Genomic DNA, 26,908 nt, shown 5'->3' with positions numbered 1-26,908 from the left:
GGATCAAGAAAATGTGGCACATATACACCGTGGAATACTATGCAGCCATAAAAAATGATGAGTTCATGTCCTTTGTAGGGACATGGATGAAACTGGAAACCATCATTCTCAGTAAACTATCCCAAGGACAAAAAACCAAATAGCACATGTTCTCACTCATAGATGGGAACTGAACAAAGAGAACTCATGGACACAGGAAGGGGAACATCACACTCCAGGGACTGTTGTGCGGTGGGGGGAGGGGGGAGAGGGTAGGGGGGAGGGACAGCATTAGGAGACATACCTAATGCTAAATGACGAGTTAATGGGTACAGCAAACCAACACGGCACATGGACACATATGTAAAAAACCTGCACATTGTGCAAATGCACCCTAAAACCTAAAGTATAATAATAAAAAATAAATAAATAAATAAAATAAAATAATTAAAAAATAAAAAAAGAAAACAGCTGTAGGATGACCCAGCTGGAAAAATAGTAGTAGCAGTGTTTATTTAAATAGACAGGAGATTCTGAAAGATGAGGCAGAGTGGGCTGCTCAAAAGAATAAGCCAGCAGCAGCTAGTGCTGGGGACTCTGTGAGAAGAGGGAGTTACTTGAAAGCGTGTTTTTGGGAGGTCTTTTGGGGTGCTCAGGCTCTGTGGTTCTACATGCTAGTACACACATTGCATGTCTTATTAGCATCTAAAATCTCTACCAAAGGGTGAGTTTTTGGAGAAGTGCACATGCTTGTTAGGGGGAATATCCCTACCATGGTTATCTCCGGATAGGGCCTGATAAGTCCCCTTCAGGACCAGAGGAGCCTAACCACAAGGCCAGATGTAGCCAGTGCAGCACCTAGATCAATTAAATTGATGGCTAAATATAGTATCTTGCTTCTCATGATGAATATTCTAAAGAGCTTAGGAGAAAAATAATTCAAAATATTACCCCTTCCACATGCAATGCTATTTGTATCCAGAAGAGTATGCTTTAATTTTTCAACTTCCCCATTAAGCAACATTATCATTGTTGTTATTCTTTTTTTGGACACTATTACATATGTATTTCACAAATAAATTTCTCTTTTTTTTTGCTTAAGTGTTTTTCTTTTTTTTTTTTTTATTATACTTCAGGGTTTTAGGGTACATGTGCACAATGTGCAGGTTTGTTACATATGTATCCATGTGCCATGTTGATTTCCTGCACCCATCAACTCGTCATTTAGCATTAGATGTATCTCCTAATGCTGTCCCTCCCCCCTCCCACCACCCCACAACAGTCCCCGGAGTGTGATGTTCCCCTTCCTGTGTCCATGAGTTCTCATTGTTCAATTCCCACCTATGAGTGAGAACATGCGGTGTTTGGTTTTTTGTCCTTGCGATAGTTTACTGAGAATGATGTTTTCCAGTTTCATCCATGTCCCTACAAAGGACACGAACTCATCATTTTTTATGGCTGCATAGTATTCCATGGTGTATATGTGCCACATTTTCTTAATCCAGTCTATCGTTGTTGGACATTTGGGTTGGTTCCAACTCTTTGCTATTGTGAATAGTGCCGCAATAAACATACGTGTGCATGTGTCTTTATAGCAGCATGATTTATAGTCCTTTGGGTATATACCCAGTAATGGGATGGCTGGGTCAAATGGTATTTCTAGTTCTAGATCCCTGAGGAATCGCCACACTGACTTCCACAATGGTTGAACTAGTTTACAGTCCCACCAACAGTGTAAAAGTGTTCCTATTTCTCCACATCCTCTCCAGCACCTGTTGTTTCCTGATTTTTTAATGATGGCCATTCTAACTGGTGTAAGATGGTATCTCACTGTGGTTTTGATTTGCATTTCTCTGATGGCCAGTGATGATGAGCATTTCTTCATGTGTTTTTCGGCTGCATAAATGTCTTCTTTTGAGAAGTGTCTGTTCATGTCCTCTGCCCACTTTTTGATGGGGTTGTTTGTTTTTTTCTTGTAAATTTGTTTGAGTTCATTGTAGATTCTGGATATTAGCCCTTTGTCAGATGAGTAGGTTGCAAAAATTTTCTCCCATTCTGTAGGTTGCCTGTTCACTCTGATGGTAGCTTCCTTTGCTGTGCAGAAGCTCTTTAGTTTAATGAGATCCCATTTGTCGATTTTGGCTTTTGTTGCCATTGCTTTTGGTGTTTTAGACATGAAGTCCTTGCCCACGCCTATGTCCTGAATGGTATTGCCTAGGTTTTCTTGTAGGATTTTAATGGTTTTAGGTCTAACATATAAGTCTCCAATCCATCTTGAATTAATTTTTGTATAAGGTGTAAGGAAGGGATCCAGTTGCAGCTTTCTACATATGGCTAGCCAGTTTTCCCAGCACCATTTATTAAATAGGGAATCCTTTCCCCATTTCTTGTTTTTGTCAGGTTTGTCAAAGATCAGATAGTTGTAGCTATGCGGCATCATTTCTGAGGGCTCTGTTCTGTTCCATTGATCTATGTCTCTGTTGTGGTACCAGTACCATGCTGTTTTGGTTACTGTAGCCTTGTAGTATAGTTTAAAGTCAGGTAGCGTGATGCCTCCAGCTTTGTTCTTTTGGCTTAGGATTGACTTGGCGATGCGGGCTCTTTTTTGGTTCCATATGAACTTTAAAGTAGTTTTTTCCAATTCTGTGAAGAAAGTCATTGGTAGCTTGATGGGGATGGCATTGAATCTATAAATGACCTTGGGCAGCATGGCCATTTTCACGATATTGATTCTTCCAACCCATGAGCATGGAATGTTCTTCCATTTGTTTGTATCCTCTTTGATTTCATTGAGCAGTGGTTTGTAGTTCTCCTTGAAGAGGTCCTTCACATCCCTTGTAAGTTGGATTCCTAGGTATTTTATTCTCTTTGAAGCAATTGTGAATGGGAGTTCACTCATGATTTGGCTCTCTGTTTGTCTGTTATTGGTGTACAAGAATGCTTGTGATTTTTGTACATTAATTTTGTATCCTGAGACTTTGCTGAAGTTGCTAATCAGCTTAAGGAGATTTCGGGCTGAGACGATGGGGTTTTCTAGATATACAATCATGTCATCTGCAAACAGGGACAGTTTGACTTCCTCTTTTCCTAATTGAATACCCTTTATTTCCTTCTCCTGCCTGATTGCTCTGGCCAGAACTTCCAGCACTATGTTGAAAAGGAGCGGTGAGAGAGGGCATCCCTGTCTTGTGCCAGTTTTCAGAGGGAATGCTTCCAGTTTTTGCCCATTCAGTATGATATTGGCTGTGGGTTTGTCATAGATAGCTCTTATTATTTTGAGATACGTCCCATCAATACCCAATTTATTGAGAGTTTTTAGCATGAAGAGATGTTGAATTTTGTCAAAGGCCTTTTCTGCATCTATTGAGACAATCATGTGGTTTTTGTCTTTGGTTCTGTTTATATGCTGGATTACATTTATTGATTTGCGTATGTTGAACCAGCCTTGCATCCCAGGGATGAAGCCCACTTGATCATGGTGGATAAGCTTTTTGATGTGCTGCTGGATTCGGTTTGCCAGTATTTTATTGAGGATTTTTGCATCAATGTTCATCAAGGATATTGGTCTGAAATTCTCTTTTTTGGTTATGTCTCTGCCAGGTTTTGGTATCAGGATGATGCTGGCTTCATAAAATGTGTTAGGGAGGATTCCCTCTTTTTCTATTGATTGGAATAGTTTCAGAAGGAATGGTACCAGTTCCTCCTTGTACCTCTGGTAGAATTCAGCTGTGAATCCATCAGGTCCTGGACTCTTTTTGGTTGGTAAGCTATTGATTATTGCCACAATTTCAGAAGCTGTTATTGGTCTATTCAGAGATTCAACTTCTTCCTGGTTTAGTCTTGGGAGGGTGTATTTGTCGAGGAATTTATCCATTTCTTCTAGATTTTCTAGCTTATTTCCATAGAGGTGTTTGTAGTATTCTCTGATGGTAGATTGTATTTCTGTGGGATCGGTGGTGATATCCCCTTTTTCGTTTTTTATTGCATCTATTTGATTCTTCTCTCTTTTCTTCTTTATTAGTCTTGCTAGCGGTCCATCAATTTTGTTGATCTTTTCAAAAAACCAGCTCCTGGATTCATTAATTTTTTGAAGGGTTTTTTGTGTCTCTATTTCCTTCAGTTCTGCTCTGATTTTAGTTATTTCTAGCCTTCTGCTAGCTTTTGAATGTGTTTGCTCTTGCTTTTCTAGTTCTTTTAATTGTGATGTTAGGGTGTCAATTTTGGATCTTTCCTGCTTTCTCTTGTGGGCATTTAGTGCTATAAATTTCCCTCTACACACTGCTTTGAATGTGTCCCAGAGATTCTGGTATGTTGTGTCTTTGTTCTCGTTGGTTTCAAAGAACATCTTTATTTCTGCCTTCATTTCATTATGTACCCAATAGTCATTCAGGAGCAGGTTGTTCAGTTTCCATGTAGTTGAGCGGTTTTGAGTGAGTTTCTTAATCCTGAGTTCTAGTTTGATTGCACTGTGGTCTGAGAGACAGTTTGTTATAATTTCTGTTCTTTTACATTTGCTGAGGAGAGCTTTACTTCCAACTATGTGGTCAATTTTGGAATAGGTGTGGTGTGGTGCTGAAAAAAATGTATATTCTGTTGACTTGGGGTGGAGAGTTCTGTAGATGTCTATTAGGTCCACTTTATGTAGAGCTGAGTTCAATTCCTGGATATCCTTGTTAACTTTCTGTCTCGTTGATCTGTCTAATGTTGACAGTGGGGTGTTAAAATCTCCCATTATTATTGTGTGGGAGTTTAAGTCCCTTTGTAGGTCACTCAGGACTTGCTTTATGAATCTGGGTGCTCCTGTGTTGGGTGCATATATATTTAGGATAGTTAGGTCTTCTTGTTGAATTGATCCCTTTACCATTATGTAATGGCCTTCTTTGTCTCTTTTGATCTTTGTTGGTTTAAAGTCTATTTTATCAGAGACTAGGATTGCAACCCCTGCCTTTTTTTGTTTTCCAGTTGCTTGATAGATCTTCCTCCATCCCTTTATTTTGAGTCTATGTGTGTCTCTGCACGTGAGATGGGTTTCCTGAATACAGCACACTGATGGGTCCTGACTCCTTATCCAGTTTGCCAGTCTGTGTCTTTTGATTGGAGCATTTAGCCCATTTACATTTAATGTTAATATTGTTATGTGTGAATCTGATCCTGTCATTATGATGTTAGTTGGTTATTTTGCTCGTTAGTTGCTATAGTTTCTTCCTAGCCTCGATGGTCTTTACAATTTGGCATGTTTTTGCAGTGGCTGGAACCGGTTGTTCCTTTCCATGTTTAGTGCTTCCTTCAGGAGCTCTTTTAGGGCAGGCCTGGTGGTGACAAAATCACTCAGCGTTTGCTTGTCTGTAAAGTATTTTATTTCTCCTTCACTTATGAAGCTTAGTTTGGCGGGATAGCAAATTCTGGGTTGAAAATTCTTTTCTTTAAGAATGTTGAATATCGGCCCCCACTCTCTTCTGGCTTGTAGAGTTTCTGCTGAGAGATCAGCTGTTAGTCTGATGGGCTTCCCTTTGTGGGTAACCCGACCTTTCTCTCTGGCTGCCCTTAACATTTTTTCCTTCATTTCAACTTTGGTGAATCTGACAATTATGTGTCTTGGAGTTGCCCTTCTCGAGGAGTATCTTTGTGGCGTTCTCTGTATTTCCTGAATCTGAATGCTGGCCTGCCTTGCTAGATTGGGGAAGTTCTCCTGGATAATATCTTGCAGAGTGTTTTCCAACTTGGTTCCATTCTCCCCATCATTTTCAGGTACACCAATCAGACGTAGGTTTGGTCTTTTCACATAGTCCCAAATTTCTTGGAGGCTTTGTTCATTTCTTTTTATTCTTTTTTCTCTAAACTTCCCTTGTCTCTTCATTTCATTCATTTCATCTTCCATCAGTGATACCCTTTCTTCCAGTTGATCGCATCTGCTACTGAGGCTTCTGCAATCTTCGCGTAGTTCTCGAAACTTGGCTTTCAGCTCCATCAGCTCCTTTAAGCCCTTCTCTCCATTGGTTATTCTAGTTATCCATCCTTCTAATTTTTTTTCAAAGTTTTTAACTTCTTTGCTATTGTTTTGAATTTCCTCTCGTAGCTCAGAGTAGTTTGATCGTCTGAAGCCTTCTTCTCTCAACTCATCAAAGTCATCCTCCATCCAGCTTTGTTCCGTTGCTGGTGAAGAACTGCGTTCCTTTGGAGGAGGAGAGGTGCTCTGTTTTTTAGAGTTTCCAGTTTTTCTGCTCTGTTTTTTCCCCATCTTTGTGGTTTTATCTACTTTTTGTCTTTGGTGATGGTGATGTACAGATGGGTTTTGGGTGTTGAAGTCCTTTCTGTTTGTTAGTTTTCCTTCTACCAGACAGGACCCTCAGCTGCAGGTCTGTTGGAGTTTACTAGAGGTCCGCTCCAGACCCTGTTTGGCTGGGTGTCAGCAGCGGTGGCTGCAGAACAGCGGATTTTCGTGAGACCACAAATTCAGCTGTCTGATAGTTCCTCTGAAAGTTTTGTCTCAGAGGAGTACCCGGTTGAATGAGGTGTCAGTCTGACCCTACTGGGGGGGTGCCTCCCAATTAGGCTGCTTAGGGGTGAGGGACCCACTTTAGGAGGCAGTCTGTCCGTTCTCAGATCTCCAGCTGCGTGCTGGGAGAACCACTACTCTCTTCAAAGCTGTCAGTCAGACAGGGGCATTTAAGTCTGTGGAGGTTCTTTGCTGAGTTTTTGTTTGTCTGTGCCCTGCCCCCAGAGGTGGAGCCTACAGAGGCAGGCAGGCCTCCTTGAGCTATGGTGGGCTCCACCCAGTTCGAGCTTCCTGGCTGCTTTGTTTACCTAAGCAAGCCTGGGCAATGGCGGGCGCCCCTCCCCCAGCCTCGCTGCCGCCTTGCAGCTTGATCTCAGACTGCTGTGCTAGCAATCAGCGAGACTCCGTGGGCATAGGACCCTCCGAGCCAGGTGCGGGACACAATCTCCTAGTGTGCCGTTTTCCAGGCCCGTTGGAGAAGCGCAGTATTAGGATGGGACTGACCCGATATTCCAGGTGCCGTCTGTTTCCCCTTTCTTTGACTAGGAAAGGGAACTCCCTGACCCCTTGCACTTCCCGAGTGAGGCAATGCCTCGCCCTGCTTCGGCTCGCGCACAGTGCGCTTCACCGTCTGTCCTGCACCGTTAGGCACTCCCTAGTGAGATGAAACCGGTACCTCAAGCAGAAATGCAGAAATCACCAGTCTTCTGTGTCGCTGGGGCTGGGAGCTGGAGACCGGAGCTGTTCCTATTCGGCCATCTTGGCTCCACCCCCGCTTAAGTGTTTTTCTTGAATTTCACTTGCCTTATTATTCTCCCTTCCTTTTTTAAATTTCAGATAATTCACCTTCTTATTTAAATACCTCTTCTGAAGTCAGGAATTTTGTGATTATGTTTTTTAAAATTATTCTACTTCTTGGATAAAATATGCTATACATACAATCAATTCATGAAACATTTTTTTTTACTGATATTTAAATTATAATTATTGAAAAGCCATTCTACATTTACAACGTACCAGGCATTTTTATGAAGCTGGTAACATATAATTGATGTTCTGTGCCTACATGATAACTAATCTTTTTTTTTTTTTTTTTGTAAGACAAGGAATGAGAATACGGAGAAATAATTCAATCTCCAACTTAAGTCTGAGTTATTATTACCCTCATTTTACTGTTAAGAAAATGGATGCATATAAAATTTAACAAACTTCTTCATAGTCACAGGTGTAGTAAATGACAGACATGAAATTTATCTGTGGCACATCGACTATAGAGTCTGCTTTGTTAAGACCTCCTATTGCTTCTGTTGAGACATCAGCATCAGTTTCACATTTTCTTCTTTGGGGTAGGGATATTTTAAACATATTCTCTTCTGATCTGGTATTCTTCCCTTATAGTAAAACCTGTTTAGGTCTTAATTTATCCTACATGGTATATATTGTACTTCTTATATCAATAAGTTTATGACTTTCTTCAGTTTTTAAAAATTCAGTTATCTCTTCATATGTTACCTCTCATTCATTTCCATTTTATTCTTTAGATATTTTGATTAAATAAATATATAAGAATTTTTCAACATATTTTGACTTCACTTTTATAAAATCCAACTGCTTCTATTTTTGACGCATTCTTGGTAGTTAGTTTTGACCCTGTTCCCAATACACTAATTCTCTGTTCAACTCCGTCTAGTTTATTGTTCAACTCATCCACTACATTCTGTCAGTTTTTATATTTTAACAAATATATTTTCTTTCAAAACTGTGTTTTTTCAAAATAACTAATCATATATATAGTTTCTTGTGACATGCTCATTCAATGGTTCTTTTATTCTTCAAGCATATCATACATAAATATTTTATATTCTCTATCTGATAACTATTTTAGGCCCAGGTCTTATATGTGCTCATTAAAACATTCATTCAATATCTATTATTGCCAGGTCATCAAATAGTTTCTTTTCTTTTTTATAAGTAAGAACAAAAATATTTGGAGCTATCTTAACTTAAAATGTTTTATAACTATACATTTTCCATGAGAATGCCTTTGTGACTTTTACTAATTTGCTCAGTTTAAAGATGAGTCCTATAGCCACCCTCATTGTAAAAGCATGCATGCATGTGCAGTTCATAGAGTGAAATGTCTCATCAATAAACTTCACAGTTCAGTAGTTTAAAAGTTGAAATAGGTTATGCAGATTACGGAGATAATCTGTTTATTAAGTTGAATGTGTTATATGGATTAACTTAAGTTGGTAAGAACTACGTTTTTCTTAGAAACTAGGACAGGATATTGGGTAGCTAAGAAAATGTGTAAACGATCCCTCAGGCTTGGAGGTTCTCTCTCAGACTTTAACTGCTTCACATAGACCCCTGTAATCAGACTATGTAAGTCAGAGCAACTGATTTATACAGCACATAACACTAAATCTTGTTTTAATCACATCTTATTACACCTATTTATGAATCTCCTTAAAACTAAATAAATTATTTGCTTATGGTGATACATATGAGCAGTTTGATTATTGGTGTTTTGCAAGGGTTCCAAGTGAGTATGTAAAAATTTACAGAGCTCTCATATAAGCAGAAGGATTAACCACTGCATCTTTTACAATATTACTTCCTGCATGTAGAAATAATCTATTTCAATAGAAATAATGTAATTTTTAGCTTTTGTTATTTCATGACCAAACATCACATTTTAATTTAGAGTAATAAGCACATATACATATATTTATCAGCACTTCCAATAAGCAACGATAACTTCTTCCTCTTCATATGTTAATAAGAGATATTGAGTGCCACTTTTTACATGAGTACATTTCTTGACTAATTCTTTTAGCCCTGCTGTCTGTATTGCATGGGAAATCAATAGGAATTTCATTTATATACTCCTTATAATATTATGTATTAGTGTCCTTTTTTCACTACAGGCTTATTTTCTTGATTTTGCAACTTAACCTCCAAATGCTTTTCATATTATTATTAACTGATATTTATAAAAAAGAAAAAAATAGTATGTATTGTTACTGTCACGCATTAATATGTCATCACTTCTATTCTTTTCAAGGTCTCTTTTTCTGTATAAACGTTTGTTTCTGCTTTAGAAGAGAAATATTTTCTGGAGACATGTTGTAACTGGCTGTGAGAAACAACCATCATTGAGGTGGACATTCTGCACCCTTACTGTTAAGTTATTTTGTTCTCTATATGAAAACAATCCAAATAAAAGTTCAAAGACTGTCAAAAATAAAATAACAGAATGACTAATATCACATTTGTGTAGAGTCAAGAAAACAATGGATAATAAGGATGTATTGCCGGTTTTTAATATTTATTATATAGGTAATTTTAACCAAATACTCAGTAATTTGAAGTTTACTCATCTAGACACTTATGATTAATTATACAACATAATTTAATTTAACAAGTGAACTTTTGTATCTAGAAATAAAATTGTGAGATATATTCTACAAAAATAAAAATTGTTCGTTAATAAAGGGATATAAACCTTATTAAATTCGACAGTACTAGGAAATGTGAGGCATCCTTGTTTAAACACTTTGCTTTTAATACTTTATAGAACTGTATTTTAGTCCTTTACAACAAGTGCACCACTATAAAGAAACGTTAAGAGTAACTAACATTTGCGCCCAAATCATGAAGTTCATAGAGAAAAAGTGTTTTATTCAGAAAATTATATGTTAACACAGTCCTCGAAATGAAAGATATCGGGTCAGATCCAACAATTCTTTAAGGGTCCCTAAACGTTGTATATTTAAAAAGTGAAGTCTAGGTTTATTTCTGTGCCAATATAGGGTTCTTACCACTGTCACCTGCTCTGCTCCCCCTCATCTTCTCATTTGAAAAAACAGCAAAAAATCCTATTAAAACAACCACTAAACTAACTCATAGATTTCAACATAAATCTATATTTCAGCCATCAGAGTATTACATAAATAATTCAAATAAAGAGCATAAACTTGTAGTTTATTGCTGTTAAAAGTAATAAATCGACTCTGTTATACAGGCTCACATGCTGAGCACAGCATTATTATTGTGGGGAAATGGCAATATAGATAATATTTAAAATGCAGCTTCTTTTTTGCTGACTAAGTTTTTGGTATATATACAGGAAATATTTCAAGTACATTGGAAGTATAAGTGAATACAAATAAATAGAAAATATAAAATACAAATGAATGTGTAGAATTTTAAAAATGTTTCTACTCTAAGTCTCAGTTTCCTCCTCCATAAAGTGCAGAGATTTAACTATACATTCCCCAAAGATTCTCCTACCTATTAATTATTATGATACAGGTTACATTTATATGGGAGAGAGGTGGAAGGGTCTTCCAGTCTTGCCATACACAAAGAATGGCTCTGTTTAAACTAGATGGATTCTTTCACTATCATTGCACTTTTCAATGTAACAAAAGGAAGCTTGCCCAGGCTTGCATCTGTGTTAGTAATACATTTATTATTTTAAAAATTCCCTCTTGACTGTAAAATTTATATAGTTATGGTTGAACCTGAAATATGAACTTTGGGGGATATGATATATAGAATAAATGTACCTCTGTTTATTGTCAGATGTAAGAAAATGACACTGTGCTCAGAAAGCTGTGTTTAAATGATACATTTCTACAAACATTTATTTCGCATCTTCTGGTTGTGACCCACACCATTCTTCGGGCTTAGGAGAAATACAAAATTAAAAAGTAAAAGAACTCAGAAAGGCAATGCAACGGATTGAATATTTAGGACCTACTCCCAAATTTTTATGTCGAAATCTTAACCCCTAAAAGTGATAGAATTAGGAGTAGGGAGCTTTTGGGATGTGATTGAATGGGATTTGTGCCTTTATAAAACAGACCCCGAAGAAATCCCTTTCCCCTTTCTACCATGTGATATTACAATAAGAAGACAACCAGAAATTGTGCCCTCATCAGATATCAATTCTGCTGGCACCTTGATGTTCAATTTCCCTGCCTACAGAATTAAGAGAAATAAATTTCTGTTGTTATAATCTACCCAGTTTAGGGTATTTTGTTATAGCAGCCAGGGTTAAGACAAACTATGTCCTGGTCACTTCTGAATTTAATATGTAACTAATTTAATTTATTCCTTTCTCTTTTCCCTCCTATCTATAGCTTTTATCTTTCTAAAACACAAGGAGAAAATACTCTTTTACTTCTCAAACAATAGCAAAAATTCAAAGGCTAAACTCTTTGCACAAATTGAAATTTCTTTCTAACCTTGTTCCTGTTTGTCCAACCTATAATAATCTATTTCCCACTCCCAATCCATTTTCAATTTTCAGCTTCCTGAAATCAACCTTCTTTTGAGTGTAGCTCAAATGAATCAATCTTAAAAATGCCCTAATTTCTGCAGTTGGAAATAATTGGTCTTTCTTCTGCAGTGGTGTACCTATTTTCCAGTTGATACTCATTTCAATTTCCCTTTCCTTATACCAATTAATTATTCCTGGAAACACAGTAAGTATTCAATAAAGGATGTTCTATTCCATGACTTAATCATCAAAGAAGTAGGCAGGAAAGTTTAGAGGAAAGTATATGAAGTAAAAGTTTCTAAATGCTAACCATATTTTAAAAAGTATATGCTAAATTATAACTGTATTCTAACTCAAATTTAGGTTAAAAATTTTTTTTTTTTTTTTTTTTTTTTTGAGACGGGTTCTCGCTCTTTCGCCCAGCCCGGAGTGCAGTGGCGCGATCTCGGCTCACTGCAAGCTCCGCCTCCCGGGTTCACGCCATTCTCCTGCCTCAGCCTCGGAGTAGCTGGGACTACAGGCGCCCGCCACCACGCACGGCTAATTTTTTGTATTTTCAGTAGAGACGGGGTTTCACCGTGTTAACCAGGATGGTCTCGATCGCCTGACTTCGTGATCCGCCCGCCTCGGCCTCCCAAAGTGCTGGGATTACAGGCGTGAGCCACCGCGCCCGACCGGTTAAATATTTTTAAAAGTGGCCGGGCGTGGTGGTTCACGCCTGTAATTCCAGAACTTTGGGAGGCCAAGGTGGGCAGATCATGAGGTCAGGAGACTGAGACCACCCTGGCTAACACAGTGAAACACTGTATCTACTAAAAATACAAAAATTAGCCAGGCATGGTGGCACACACCTATAATCCCAGCTACTCAGGATGCTGAAAAAGAAAAATCACTTGAACCCGGGAGGTGGAGCTTGCAGTGAGCCAAGATCACGCCACTGCACTCCAGTTTGGGCGACAGAGTGAGACTCCACCTAAAAAAATAAAAAATAAAATAAATAAATAAATAAATAACTTTATATTACCGCAAAAGCAATAATTCAGTCCAATTGAAGCAGACACAGCTTAAATAGGTTGCCTTGTTATAGCTCTTATAAAATTTGTGAATCTTAAAGATGAGGAAAATAAAGACATTATGCAACAATTAAAAGCTTCCAAAGGTGAAGTCCATACCAATAGTGCGAATACAATTTTACAAGCTGGTCACTGTCATATTGCTTATACCCTTAATCTACATCTTAGAAATATTTACTTGAGCTTACAAGTTAAGATTAGAATGGTAGAGTATCACTTTAGAAGGCTGGCTTGTCTGGATTTTTCTGACAGAATTAAAATATAGCAAAAGTATTTCTTTACTAGAGAAGAGCCAAAATTGATGAAGTTACAGAACTACAATGCTCTACTATTAAGGGACAGATAATTAGTAGCATGACATCAGGACTCTTAATCAAATACATATTTGGCCTAAATTCCTACATGAATGTCTGAAATCTTGAGGGGAAATATGGTTGTAAGTAAATATTAAAATATCTGTTTCCTAAACTCTAAAAATTATCAAAGCCTACTTGCAGGATTGAACAACAAAGTGAAGTGATGAATCCTCTTTCTGTAGTCCCCTGTGGTATTGACAACACAAATGATCAAAGACTTAGTAGTGGGTCTCCCAGAAGACCAGCAGGCACCAGGAAAAATGTTGATCCATGGGAAAACTTCCTCTGGATAAGAAAATAGTGAACTAGAATCTGTAAGTGGTCTGATTTTAGAGTCAGGGAAGGATTTAATTCTCAGAAGAATGCAGATCTTCTGAGTTGGCGAGGACAAATGATAGGAGAAAAAATAAAAAAAGAAAGGTCGACGATGTAAACTTTCCAAGAGGGTTATTCAAAAGACTAATATTAACTTTCAATATTTCTTTTACAATAGAATTCAATAAGTGATTTAATGTATGTGACAGCAGAATTTAACTTGAATTTATACACTATCCTTTTTTACAACAGATGTTTCCAACTTACAAAACCTTACATAGAATATGAATGACCATGTTCTCATCTTTATAAAAAGTGAATCAAGATAAATTAAAATTAAGTGCTACAGACAGTGAAAGTCCAAATGCATTATCCACAAAGTAAAAGTTCAAGGTGCAAGACCAAGCACAATGGTGGTACCTGCACCGTCAATCATACCACACTTATTTTTAACACTATATTTTAATTTTGGCCATTTTTTCAAGAGTCCTAACCAAAGCAATATTACATGAGACGTTAGACATATTCTCCCAAATGTAAGCAGCAAGTTCTGCTACTCTTTAGAGCACAAAGAAACAGGAAGAGTATGTTCACTCATAAGCAATGTACTTCCTTTAGGAAAACACATAGGCAGGTGAGATAATACTGTATGATTAAGAACTTAGCTGGGAAATAGCCTCTAAAGCTTTGGAATTTCCCCATATGAGTATCAATACTTGTGGGGGGCCCATCAGAGCACATCTGAATTCATGCTAATGAGATGACTGGAGATGGGCCCCTAGATAGTTTCAGGATGGGAACTGACCATGCTGGAGAGACCAACCATGTGATTAAAGGATTATGCCTTTGAATGACATTAGCCCAACATCCAGGAAGAGAGAGGGACTGGAGATTGAGTTTAGCCATATGGCAAATGATGAAATCAAGCATGCCCACATGATAAAATTCCAATAAAAACCCTACACCCTTGAAGATCAGTGAGATTTCCTGTTTGGTAATCATACTTTGACGTGCTGAGTGGATGGCATGACCTAAGGACATGGTCCTTCTTGTTTGAAATCCTCTCAGACTTCACATTATTTGTCTCAATTTGGCTGATTCTGGTTTGCATCCTTTATAATAAAACTATAACCACAAGGATGACACTTTCCTGAGTTAGGTGAGTCATTCTAACAAATGACCAAATTAGGGAGGTATATTCTCCAAATTTCTAGCCAGTTAGGATACAGGACCTTGGAACACTGTTGCTTATGGCTGCTGGCTGGAGTGAAAGCAATCTTTTGGAGACTGTGACCTTAACTTGTGTGAAGTCTGTGCTAACTTTGGGTAGTTAGTGTCAAAACTGCATTGGTGGTAGCCAGTTTCTAAATGGTCACCAATGATCTCTGCTGACTGGTATTCACACTCTTGTGTAGTTCCCTCTGACATCACACTTCACTCTTCACTCTTTGTGATGGACCAATGAAATACGAATAGAAGTGATATAGTAAAGAACTCCCTTCAACATTTCTTCTAGGACAGGTCTGATGTTGATGAAATCCTTCAGTTTTTGTTTGTCTGTGAAAGTCATTATTTCTCCTTCATGTTTAAAGGATATTTTTGCTGGATATAATTCTAGGGTAAAAGTGTTTGGGTAATTTTTTTTCCTTTCCTTCAGCAATTTGAATATGCTATGCCACTCTCTCCTGGACCATAAGATTTTCAGTTAGAAGTCTGATGCCAGGTGTATTAACACTCCTTTGTACGTTATTTGTTCATTTATCTTGCTGCTTTTAGGATTCTTTTTTTTTATCCTTGAGCTTAAGGAGTTTGATTATTAAATACCTTGAGATAGTCTTTTTTTGAGTTACATCTGCTTGCTGTTCTATGACTTTGTACCTGAATATTGATGACTTCCTTTGAATTTGGAAATTTCTCTACTATTATTTCTTAGTAAACTTTCTACACCAGTCTCTCTCTCTACTTCTTTTTTTCAGGTAAATAACTCAAAATTGCCCTTTTGAGGCTATTTTCTAGATCTTGTAAGTATGTTTCATTTATTTTATTTTTTAATGTGTATTTTATACACACTACCTTCAAGCTCCTAATTTTTCTGCTTGATCAGTTCTGCTGAGAGACTGATGCATTTTTCAGTTTGTAATTGAATTTTTCAGCTTGAGAATTTCTGCCTGATTTTTCTTTTTCTTATAGAATTCTAAATCTGTTTTCTGTGTTGTCATAAAGTCCATTGAGCTTCCTTTAAACAATTGTTCTGAATTATCTGTGTTAAAGGTCATATATCTCTGTCATTATGAGCCTAATCACTGGTGCCTCATTTAGTTCATTTGGTGAGGTCATGTTTTCCTGGATGTTCTTACTGCATGTGAATATTTGTCAATGCCCGGGCATTGAAGCATTAAATATTTATTCTAATCTTCACAGTCTGGCTTGTGTGTACTCCTCCTTCTTGAGAGGCTTTTCAGATATTCAAAGGGTATTGAGTGGCGTAGCTTTTGGTCACTGCAGTCATACTTGCACCAGGGTGTGCCCCAAGCCCAGCAACACTGTGATTTTACAGCTTAGTAGAGGTACCATCTTGGTAGCCTTGAGTAAGATCCAGGAGAATCTCCTGGATTATCAGGTAGAGTCTCTTGTTCTCCTCTCTCATTTTCCCCAGACAGAAAGAGTGTCTGTCCCTGCTGGGCCTCCTGGAGCTGAGGGAGGGGTCACACAAGAACCCCTGTGACCACCACATTAGGGACAGTACTGAGTTACACCTGAAGTTGGTGTTACAAGATCTCTGGGGTGTCGAGTTTTCTGGCCAGAAACATCTGTGACTGCAGTGCCTTTGCCTGAGTTCTTGTCCTGTGTCCAGGAAGAATGAGGTACTCAGACAAGCGAAGGGTGAAGAAGATGAGTTTTATGTGGTGTTAAAACACCTCAGAGGAGACCCAGAGTGGGTAGCTCCTCTCTGCAGGCAGGTCATTATGTGGAGTATTCAGCTCTCAGCAGAGAGAGTAGCTCTCTCTGTAGGTCTCTGAAGCTCTTAGCAAGGAGAGTAGCTCCTCTCTGCCTGTCTCTGAAGCTCTCAGCAGAGAAGGTAGCTCCTCTGTGCTGGCAGGTCTTCTCTGTAGCCCTCAGCTGAGAGGGTACTCCTCTCTCTGCAGCTGGTCATCCCTGTAGCTCTCAGCAGCGAGGGTACTCCTCTCTGCAGCTGCTCATCCCGTGATCTCTCTGAACTCTTCTCCTCTGGCCATCCTCTGCCCTGCTCTGGCTGAGCCCAGGGATTTTATGGACCTCAGAGGGGTGGAAGTGCATGCTGATAGGTCCATGGGTGGCCTTGAACAGGCCCAGAATAAGAACCATAGCTCCTTACTCCAGGCAGCACAACTGGCAGCCTGGCCCCCAGCCTTCAGGCCCCTTCTTGGCCTGAATGTGGGGCCTCATTGGGGACCTGTCCCCTTCCTCCCAGGACTCTGTTTGCATCCCAACGTCATTCGAGGTCCTGGGGCTTAGCCCCAAGCCTACTCCAAGATCAGAGCAGGTGCTGGAAGTGCAAAGAGGCCAGGCAGTCAGAGCAGACACCCCTGAACCTGCAGGGATGGAAGCAGGGAGGTCTTTCCTGGGGGACCCAAGGGTACAGGCTGCAGAGATGCCCCAAGTCTTGCGACTAGGATGGCAGCTGCAGCCTCACCCAGGAAGGCAGATGCTGCCTGCTCCTGGCCGTCCCCCAAGAGCACAGGGACGTTCGAATCCACTGCTTCCATTTTGGCGGCTGTAGTGGCACAGGGGCTCCCACTCCAACTCAGAAGGGGCAGGGCTCACACCAGCTCCATGGAATGTGTAGCCCGAGCCGTGCCTCCCTGCTGCAGCTGGAATGATGGCAGCACCCACTGCCATCATCGGCACAGTAGTAGGTCTAACTCATGGCCAATAGGACTACTGCATGGCTACCACTAGTCAGCAGGTGGTAAATCTTGCCAGGACTTTGTCTTTCTGTTCAGTGCAGCATGTTTCCTTCTAGCCCAGGAAGGGTCTAAAAATGCTTTCAGAAGCTAGGACCTGAATCAGTGTCTTAAGGAATATACCTCGTGCTCTATTTTACTATGGTTGACTTGGTACCCAAGATGGCAAGACAGAGTCCTCTACTCCTTTTTTCCTTTCCACTGTGGAAGGGGTCTCCTGGAGTAGCACTGTCTAGAGTAGGGAGTGTAATGACACAGGCACTCTCTTGGTCACCACAACTGGCGTTTCACTGGGTAGTGTGCCCTCTAAGTTCACTGGCTCTGAGCCCAGGGCCGCAGCACCAAATTTGCCAAGGGACTGAAGTCCCTGTGGCCTGGCTGCCCTTCAGATGGATTTAGGATTCCAGGATACTTTAATTAGCCTGTAGTAGAGCTAGCTGCCATTTAGATTCCTACTGCTGCAGTGGAGGATCCCCTCTGGCCTGGGCTACTTTCGATGCTTTCTCCACGGGCACCAGAAGAATTCTTTCCTATGTTTGTTCTGCTGAGAAAGGATAGCCCTGATTTATAATGCAAAGTTGCACAATCGCTTTGATCTCCCTCCCCCAAGCACACAGATTCTGTCTATGTGCACTGCCAGGGGATGCAGAAGGGGTGGTGTGGGCAATGCAAGACTCTCTTTCCTACCCTCTTCAGTGCCTCTTTCCTTGATATAATATTAAAACTATGTACTGTGATTGCTTACCTGATTTTTAGTTCTTATTAAGGTGCTTTCTTGCATGAATAGTTGTTCAATTTTGTTTCCCTGTGGGGGGATGATCACTGGAGGTTTCTTTTCAGTCATCTTACCTTGGCTTCTTTGTGGACCATTCTTCCAGACAGTTGGAAATAGGATCAACTAAAATCACAGGAAGAGTCTATGAATAGTCTACACTGAATTAGTTTGTTATGCCAATATTTAAAAAAAAAATTAGAAATATATTTTATGATCTGGAGGCAAGGAATTCATACAGCACTAGAGATGCCATGAAGTTACAGGATAAAATTAAAAAGTTAGAATTTGACTGTGGGTAGGGGTTCTGGAATGAAATAATGTGAGATTAGAAGTCTGCGAAATGTTACTCAATAACACCATATTAAAATATTCATAAAGTAATAAAAGAGTGAAATGGCCTAAAAACAAAAAACAAGAGATATTTTGTGGTTAGATACTTAACAAATTCTAGCAATTAAAACATAGACATAGGTTTGATAAGAAGATAAATACATGGTCTACACTTGCTTTACCCCTGGAGTAGCAAACACAAACACAAAGACTTGCACATTGCACATGTGCACACAAACACACACATGCACACATGCCTACCTACATGGATGATGGTAGAAATAGATATGTATTGAGTTAGCCTTGAGTTAGCAATCAAGACCATTGTGCAGATAGCCAAAATCAATTGTTCAGTTCTTTTTTCTGTAACTTTACTTCTATATCCCTTGAGACTGCAAATTCATAGCAGAAGCAGAAGTGTGCTGAACGGCATAATGAGAGATTAAGTGCCCGAGAAAAATACTGTAAAATGGGAAGGTCTATGTAAAGTGACAGCATTTTTTTAGGATTCAAAGTTGTATCAACTTCTAATAGGTAACATATTAGAATCCCACCTGTGGTGGAATAAAATCCACTCTACATTGAAACTTTTTGGCAATTGAAGGATCAGCAGTGTGAGTCCATATCAGAATTAAGATAAAACAAGTATATAAGTGTCTTTTCTACAGCTATGTTTCTGAAAGAGTAATTCTACTAGAATCCACTTGTTTTGTTTCCAGTGTGTGAAATGAGAATGAATTTTGTGAAAAAAGGATATGACTCTTTAGTTACCCCACACAGTCTGAAATATATCACTTACATTTTAAGTATTAGTAAACAGTAAAAATAGAACCCTAAATAAGATGTGCTAATAGTTTTGCAGAACAAGAAAGGAGGAAATGTGCTGAATCAAAAGTTAATAATAATTGTGATAATCCAATAACAAAATAGGTGGAAATAGTATTGCCTAGGTTTTCTTCTGGGGTTTTTATGGTTTTAGGTCGAACATGTAAGTCTTTCAACCATCTTGAATTAATTTTTGTATAAGATGTAAGGAAGGGATCCAGTTTCAGCTTTCTACATATGGCTAGCCAGTTTTCCCAGCACCATTTATTAAATAGGGAATCCTGTCCCCATTGCTTGTTTTTGTCAGGTTTGTCAAAGATCAGATGGTTGTAGATGGGTGGTATTATTTCTGAGGGCTCTGTTCTGTTCCATTGGTCTATATCTCTGTTTTGGTACCAGTACCATGCTGTTTTGGTTACTGTAGCCTTGTAGTATAGTTTGAAATCAGGTAGCATGATGCCTCCAGCTTTGTTCTTTTGGCTTAGGATTGACTTGGCAGTGAGGGCTCTTTGTTGGTTCCATATGAACTTTAAAGTAGTTTTTTCCAATTCTGTGAAGAAAGTCATTGGTAGCTTGATGGGGATGGCATTGAATCTATAAATTACTTTGGGCAGTGTGGCCCCTTTCCCAATATTGATTGTTCTTACCCATGAGCATGGAATGTTCTTCCATTTGTTTGTATCCTCTTTTATTTCATTGAGCAGTGGTTTGTAGTTCTCCTTGAAGAGGTCCTTCCCATCCCTTGTAAGTTGGATTCCTAGGTATTTTATTCTCTTTGAAGCAATTGTGAATGGGACTTCACTCATAGTTTGGCTCTCTGTTTGTCTGTTATTGGTGTATAAGAATGTTTGTGATTTTTGCACATTGATTTTGTATCCTGAGACTTTGCTGAACTTGCTTATCAGCTTAAGGAGATTTTGGGCTGAGATGATGGGGTTTTCTAGATATAAAACACTAAAAGCAATAACAACAAAAGCCAAAATTGACAAATGGGATCTAGTTAAACTAAAGAGCTTCTGCACAGCAAAAGAAACTACCATCAGAGTGAACAGGCAACCTACAGAATGGGAGAAAATTTTTGCAATCTACTCATCTGACAAAGGGCTAATATCCAGAATCTACAAATAACTCAAATTTACAAGAAAAAATCAAACAACCCCATCAAAAAGTGGGCAAAGGATATGAACAGACACTTCTCAAAAGAAGACATTTATGCAGCCAACAGACACATGAAAAAAGCTCATCATCCCTGGCCATCAGAGAAATGCAAATCAAAACCACAATGAGATACCATCTCACACCAGTTACAATGGTGATCATTAAAAAAATCAGGAAACAACAGGTGCTGGAGAAGATGTGGAGAAGATGTGAGACAGGAACACTTCTACACTTTTGGTGGGACTGTAAACTAGTTCAACCATTGTTGAAGACAGTGTGGTGATTCCTCAGGAATCTAGAACTAGAAATACCATTTGACCCAGCCATCGCATTACTGGGTATATACCCAAAGGATTATAAATCATGCTGCTATAAAGATACGTGCACATGCATGTTTATTGCAGCACTATTCAATAGCAAAGACTTGGAACCAACCCAAATGTCCATCATTGATAGACTGGATCAAGAAAATGTGGCACATATACACCATGGGATACTATGCAGCCATAAAAAAGGATGAGTTCATGTCCTTTGTAGGGACATGGATGAAGCTGGAAACCATCATTCTGAGCAAACTATCGCAAGGACAAAAAACCAAACACCGCATGTTCTCACTCATAGACGGGATTTGAACAATGAGAACACTTGGACACAGGAAGGTGAACATCACACACCGGGGCCTGTTGTGGGATGGGGGAGGGGGGAGGGACAGCATTAGGAGATACACCTAATGTAAATGATGAGTTAATTGGTGCAGCACACCAACATGGCACATGTATACATATGTAACAAAGCTGCACGTTGTGCACATGTACCCTAGAACTTAAAGTATAATTTAAAAAAACGGTGGAAATATTGCATGGCATTTTTTATTTTTTAACAAAATAAAGTAAGCATAGAGTCACTAGTAGGAGGCTGAAATGAATAGACAAAAAGATTAAAAAGAGAGCTAAGTAAAAAGGAGAATGCAGAAAAAATGTAAAAATTCAGTAGTAATTGTCCCCAGATCACAATGAAATTAAATAAGAAATCATTATCAGAAAGCTAGCTAGAAATCTTAAACTACTTAAATTTGTTTGGTTTTGTGAGTTAAACAACACAGTTGTGGGAATAAAAAAGAAGAAATTGCAGGTGAAGTTAAAATATTTTGAACTAAATAAAAATTAACATACTACTTAACAAAATTTGTGAGATGCAGTTCAGACAGAGCTCAGTGGGAAATATATAACATTGAATGCATATGATAGAAAAGAAGAATGGTAAAAAAAAATCAATAATCTAAGCCTCCATTTTAGGAAACAAGAAAAAGAAGAGAAATTAAATTCAATGTGAATTTAATGATAAGAAATAATAGAAATTAGAACAGAAATCAATGAAATGAAAGCAGGAAATTAATAGAGAAGACTGAAAGCAGGAGCTGATTATTTAAAAAGACCACTAAAATTAATAAGCCTTCAGCCAGGGTAACTAAGAAGACAGAAAGCTCAAATTATTAATATCAGAACCAAAAGAAGGGGCATCACTACAAATCTCATGAACATTATATGAATAATAAGGAATAATGAATTATGTGAAAGACACAAGCTGCCAACACTTACACAACAGGAATAAATATTCTAAACAGGTATGTATCTATTAAATGAAGTAAATTCATGTTTAATAACCTTGAAAATGAAAATCACCAGGCCCTTATGGGTTCACTGGTCAACTCCACCAAGTGTTTAAAGAGAAATTATACTAATTCTCTACAATGTCTTTCAAAAGATAGAAGCAGAAAGACTACTTCCTAACTCATTTTATGACTCAACATTCTATTAATACCCCAAACTGACTAAGACATTACCAGAAAAGAAAATTACAGAACAATATCTTGCATGAACATAGTTGCAAAATCCTCAACAGAATTCTAGCAGAGCCAATTCAACAATTTTTAAAAAGAATCATACACCATGACTTAAGCAGGGCTTAATCTGGGTATGGAAGGCTGTCTCAACATTTGAAAGTCAATTAATGCAATCTATTAATCAACAAAGTGAAGGAGACAAATCCCATAGTCATATCAGTAGATGCAGAAAAAGCACATAGCAATGCCCACTCATGATTAAAAAAAAAAAGGAAATTTGGAATCAAGCGAACTGTCTCAATTTCATATGATAATCTACAAAGAAATCCTACAGCTAACATCAAATCTAATGAGGAAGAAGTCAAGGATGTGCTTGCTTACCATTCCTTTTCAGTATCTTTCAGGAAGGCCTAGCTAATGCAATATAACAAGAAAAGGTAATAAAAGGCATGCAGAAAGAGAAGAGAAAAATAAGACTGTCATTATATGCAGATGATATATCTTTCTATGTACAAAATGCAAAAGAACTGACAAACAAGCTTCAGGAACTGATTGAATACAGCAAAATTACAGAATAAAAAGTTAATATGCAAAGGTCAATTGTTTTTTTTTTTTGTTTTTTTTTTTTGAGACGGAGTCTTGCTCTGTCACCCAGGCTGGAGTGCTGTGGTGCAATCTCGGCTCACTGCAAGCTCCGCCTCCCGGGTTCACGCCATTCTCCTGCCTCAGCCTCTCCGAGTAGCTGGGACTACAGGCGCCCGCCACCATGCTCGGCTAATTTTTTTTTTGTATTTTTAGTAGAGACGGGGTTTCACCGTGGTCTCGATCTCCTGACCTCGTGATCCGCCCGCCTCGGCCTCCCAAAGTGCTGGGATTACAAGCGTGAGCCACCGCGCCCGGCCGGTCAATTGTTTTTATATTCCCAGCAATGAAATAGTAGAATTCAAAACTAAAACTACACCATCATTGCATTAGTCCATTTTTGTGTTGCTATAAAGGAATAACTGAGACTGGGTAATTTACAAGAAAAACAGGTTTGATTGGCATGTAGGTCTGCAGGGTGTACAGGAAGCATGGTACCAGCATCTCTTCAGCTTCTAGTGAGGTGTCAGGAAGCTTAAAATCATGGCAGAAAGCAAAGGGAGAGCCAGTGTCACATGTTGAGAGCAGAAGCAAGAGTAAGGAAGTGAGAGAGATGGAAGAGATGCCATACTCTTTCAAACAACAGGATCTTATGTGAACAAATTAAGAACTCACTCATTACCATGAGGATGGCATCAATACAGTCATGAGAGATCTGCCCCTGTGACCCACATATCTCCCACTAGGGCCCAGCTCCAACACTGGGGAGTACATTTCAACATAAGATTTAGAGAAGACAAATATCCAAACTGTATCAAACATTTATAAAATATAGAAAAGTACATAACTCATAATAGCACAAAATGAATACTACATTTTCTTTGAAAATGTTTTACCATGTCTTTATATGTTAAATTTTTCTTTATAAGCTAAATTTTTCTTCATAAAATTTTACATGTAAACCTCTAATATAATTTTTAAAAGTTTATATGTTCCAAATTAATAGAATTTAAAAGCAAATTAAATATAGTTACATAGAAAAAACATTAACAAATTGAAACTCTATAGAATTATGATAAAGAGAGACCATAATTAAATGGACTTAATTAGGAATAAACATCTCTGTTATAAAAACACATACCCATAAGTTAAAAATCAATATTTAGTGTTGGTAATATAAGAGGAATAGAAGTGGTGATTTTAGTTATGCTACTGCCACTGCTCACAAGACCCGCAAAATCTTCAGGCCATTATTTTTTAAATGATCATTTATGAGATTGCCTTATCTACTCATAATATTTTCACACACATCCAACCCTTAGATTTGAATGCTTACTGCCATATTTTTACCAAATACATTTCTTGATTTCACACTCCATCTCACTCCCCAATCATAGGTGATTGGGCCATTTGGTCATTTAAACACCTGATCAAAATAAATTAATCATGCTTTCTCTGCTGGAAATATTGAATTGATCTAAATGAGTTCTAGTTTTCTTTGGACCTGAATGGAAGACATATAAGCTTGGTTAACATGGAATGCTACTTTCTTTTCAGTGTGGATTGAGAGTAGAAAATTTTGATGTGAAAGGAAAGAAATGAAAGTCCATGCCTTTTCATAGAAGAATTTTTTAAATTCCTTGAGAATTTCTAAATTCTTGGGTTAGTCCCTTTCTAAGGCTTGTCTGCAACACCTGCCATTATGTTCATAGATAATTGATATAACTCTACACGTAATAAATACACACAGCACTGCATGTCAAATGATGTAAGGCTGTGGTGTTAAAATAGTCAACAATAAATGCCTCTGCTCTCATGAAGAGTGCTGTGTAATGAGGCAGACAAATATTAATCAAGTAAATAGATACATAGTGCAATTTTAGGTAGTAATAAGAGATGGAAAGGAAAATAAAGGGAAGTTTGAGAAGAGTGTGGTGGTCGTAGGCAGACTGTTTTAGATGGTTTTTGAGGAAGTGATACTTGTGCAGAGATCTGGATATTGTGATAAAGCAAGTCATATAAAAACTGGAGGAACACATTCAGACTGGAAGTGGTTTATATAGTGAAAGAAGGGAGGAAGATAAAGAAAACAAGTGGTAATTTAAAGAGCATTAAGTACAGCATTCCACTTTAATATAAACTTTAACAACAAGTAATGTATTAATATATTAACATTATAAAATATGCATGCAATGATAACATTAAAATAAAAATATTGGATTCTATCTGTGGTGGCAATGTTACCAGAAAGGGGTCACAATCCAGACCACAAGAGAGGGTCCTTGGATCTTGCACAAGAAATAATTGGAGCAAGTACATAGAGTGAAAGCAAGTTTATTAAGAAAGTAAAGGAATAAAGAATGGCTAATCTACAGGCAAAGCAGCAGCAGGGGATGCCCGACTAAGCATATTATTGTTAGTTCTTGATTATATGCTAAACAAGGGGTAGATTATCCATAAATTTCCTGGAAAGGGGTTGGCAATTTCCTGAAATAAGGGTTCCTCCACTTTTTAGACCATATAGAGTAACTTCCTGATGTTACCATAGCATCTGCAAACTGTCATGGCACTGGCGGGAATGTCTTTTGCATGCGAATGTATTATAATTAGTGTATAATTAAGCAGTGAGGACCACCAGGGGTCACTCTCCATGCCATCTTGGTTTTGGTGGGTTTTGGCCAGCTTCTTTACTGAAACCTGTTTCATCAGCAAGGTCTTTGTGACCTGCATCTTTTGCCAACCTCCTATCTCAGCCTGTGATTTAGAATGCACAACCTCCTGGGAATGCAGCACAGTAGGTCTCAGCCTTATTTTACCCAGCCCCTATCCAAGATGGAGTCCCTCTACTTCGAACACCTCTAACAGAAAGAAAGAAATTAGATCTAGAAAAAACTTACATTATACTTCAATATTAACTGCAATGTTGGTTCCTGTGTGCTTTTGAATTTTTCTCTTTAACTTTTTTATGTTTAAAAGTAATTATTAGAAATATCCTAGACTAACAATATGTTTAATGTGTTTGAGAATAGTGAGACGGCCAGTGTAAATAAAGAAGTTTAAGCAAGTTGGCAAGTAGTCAAAGATAAGGCATAAAAGATAAACAAAGGCAAGTCCAAGCACCCTTTGATCCCTTTTGATAGATGCAGGAGGAAGGTAAGGAGGAAGGGGGCCCTGGAGAATCTCCGACTGACCAGTGCACTGGTAGAACATGATAGAGTCACAGAAGGTTTGGAAGTTGGTGCCCTTTGCAGAGGCGAGGAGCCTAGCCTCTTCAGTTCCTGTGTGGTGGCCTGGTATTCAATCTGCGAGATGGGGGCCTTTTAGCAGGAACCCCTCTCACTTTGCTGAGAGTTTTGTTTTCTTTTTTTAATTATTTTTATTTTTTCCTTTATGCCCAATAAATTCCATTCCCCTCACCCTTCAGTGTGTCTGTGTGCCTAACATTTCCTGGTCATGTGACAAGAACTCGGTTTTAGCTGAACTAAGGAGCAAAGATCTACATCACATTCAGCTAAGGAATTTGGCTAAAATTTAACTGAGGTGGGAAGACACTGCTTTTAAGCATTGAGAGACAAGATCTAAAGCATGTTTTTACAATCTGAGAGAAATTGAGGCAACACATTAAACAGTAGTCATACTCAAATTGGTGCCAGTCCATGAACTTTTTTACTGCTGCATGATTAGCACAGAAATGGAGAATAAACATTTGGGAACCTGTATTACTTTTACATAGTTGCAAGCTAGAAGCATGTTAATTTTTTTAATGAATTCACTGTACTTTAAGATAGAGATAGTGTGTGATAAAGTGACAACAAACAAAGTTAGTTGTACCCCATAAAGCATTTGAGAAGCACCATTTGAGAATGCAAGTATGGAAACAGGGCGATCAGCATATTTGTAAATAGTCCCAACATTGGTAATATAGGAATATTGAAAACAAGG

The sequence above is a fragment of the Hylobates moloch genome, unplaced genomic scaffold (genome assembly GCF_009828535.3).
Source record: "Hylobates moloch isolate HMO894 unplaced genomic scaffold, HMol_V3 SCAFFOLD_16, whole genome shotgun sequence".
In the NCBI taxonomy this organism is placed as follows: domain Eukaryota; kingdom Metazoa; phylum Chordata; class Mammalia; order Primates; family Hylobatidae; genus Hylobates; species Hylobates moloch.
The sequence above is the reverse complement of the archived record's forward strand: the minus strand, read 5'-3'. Positions refer to the sequence as shown.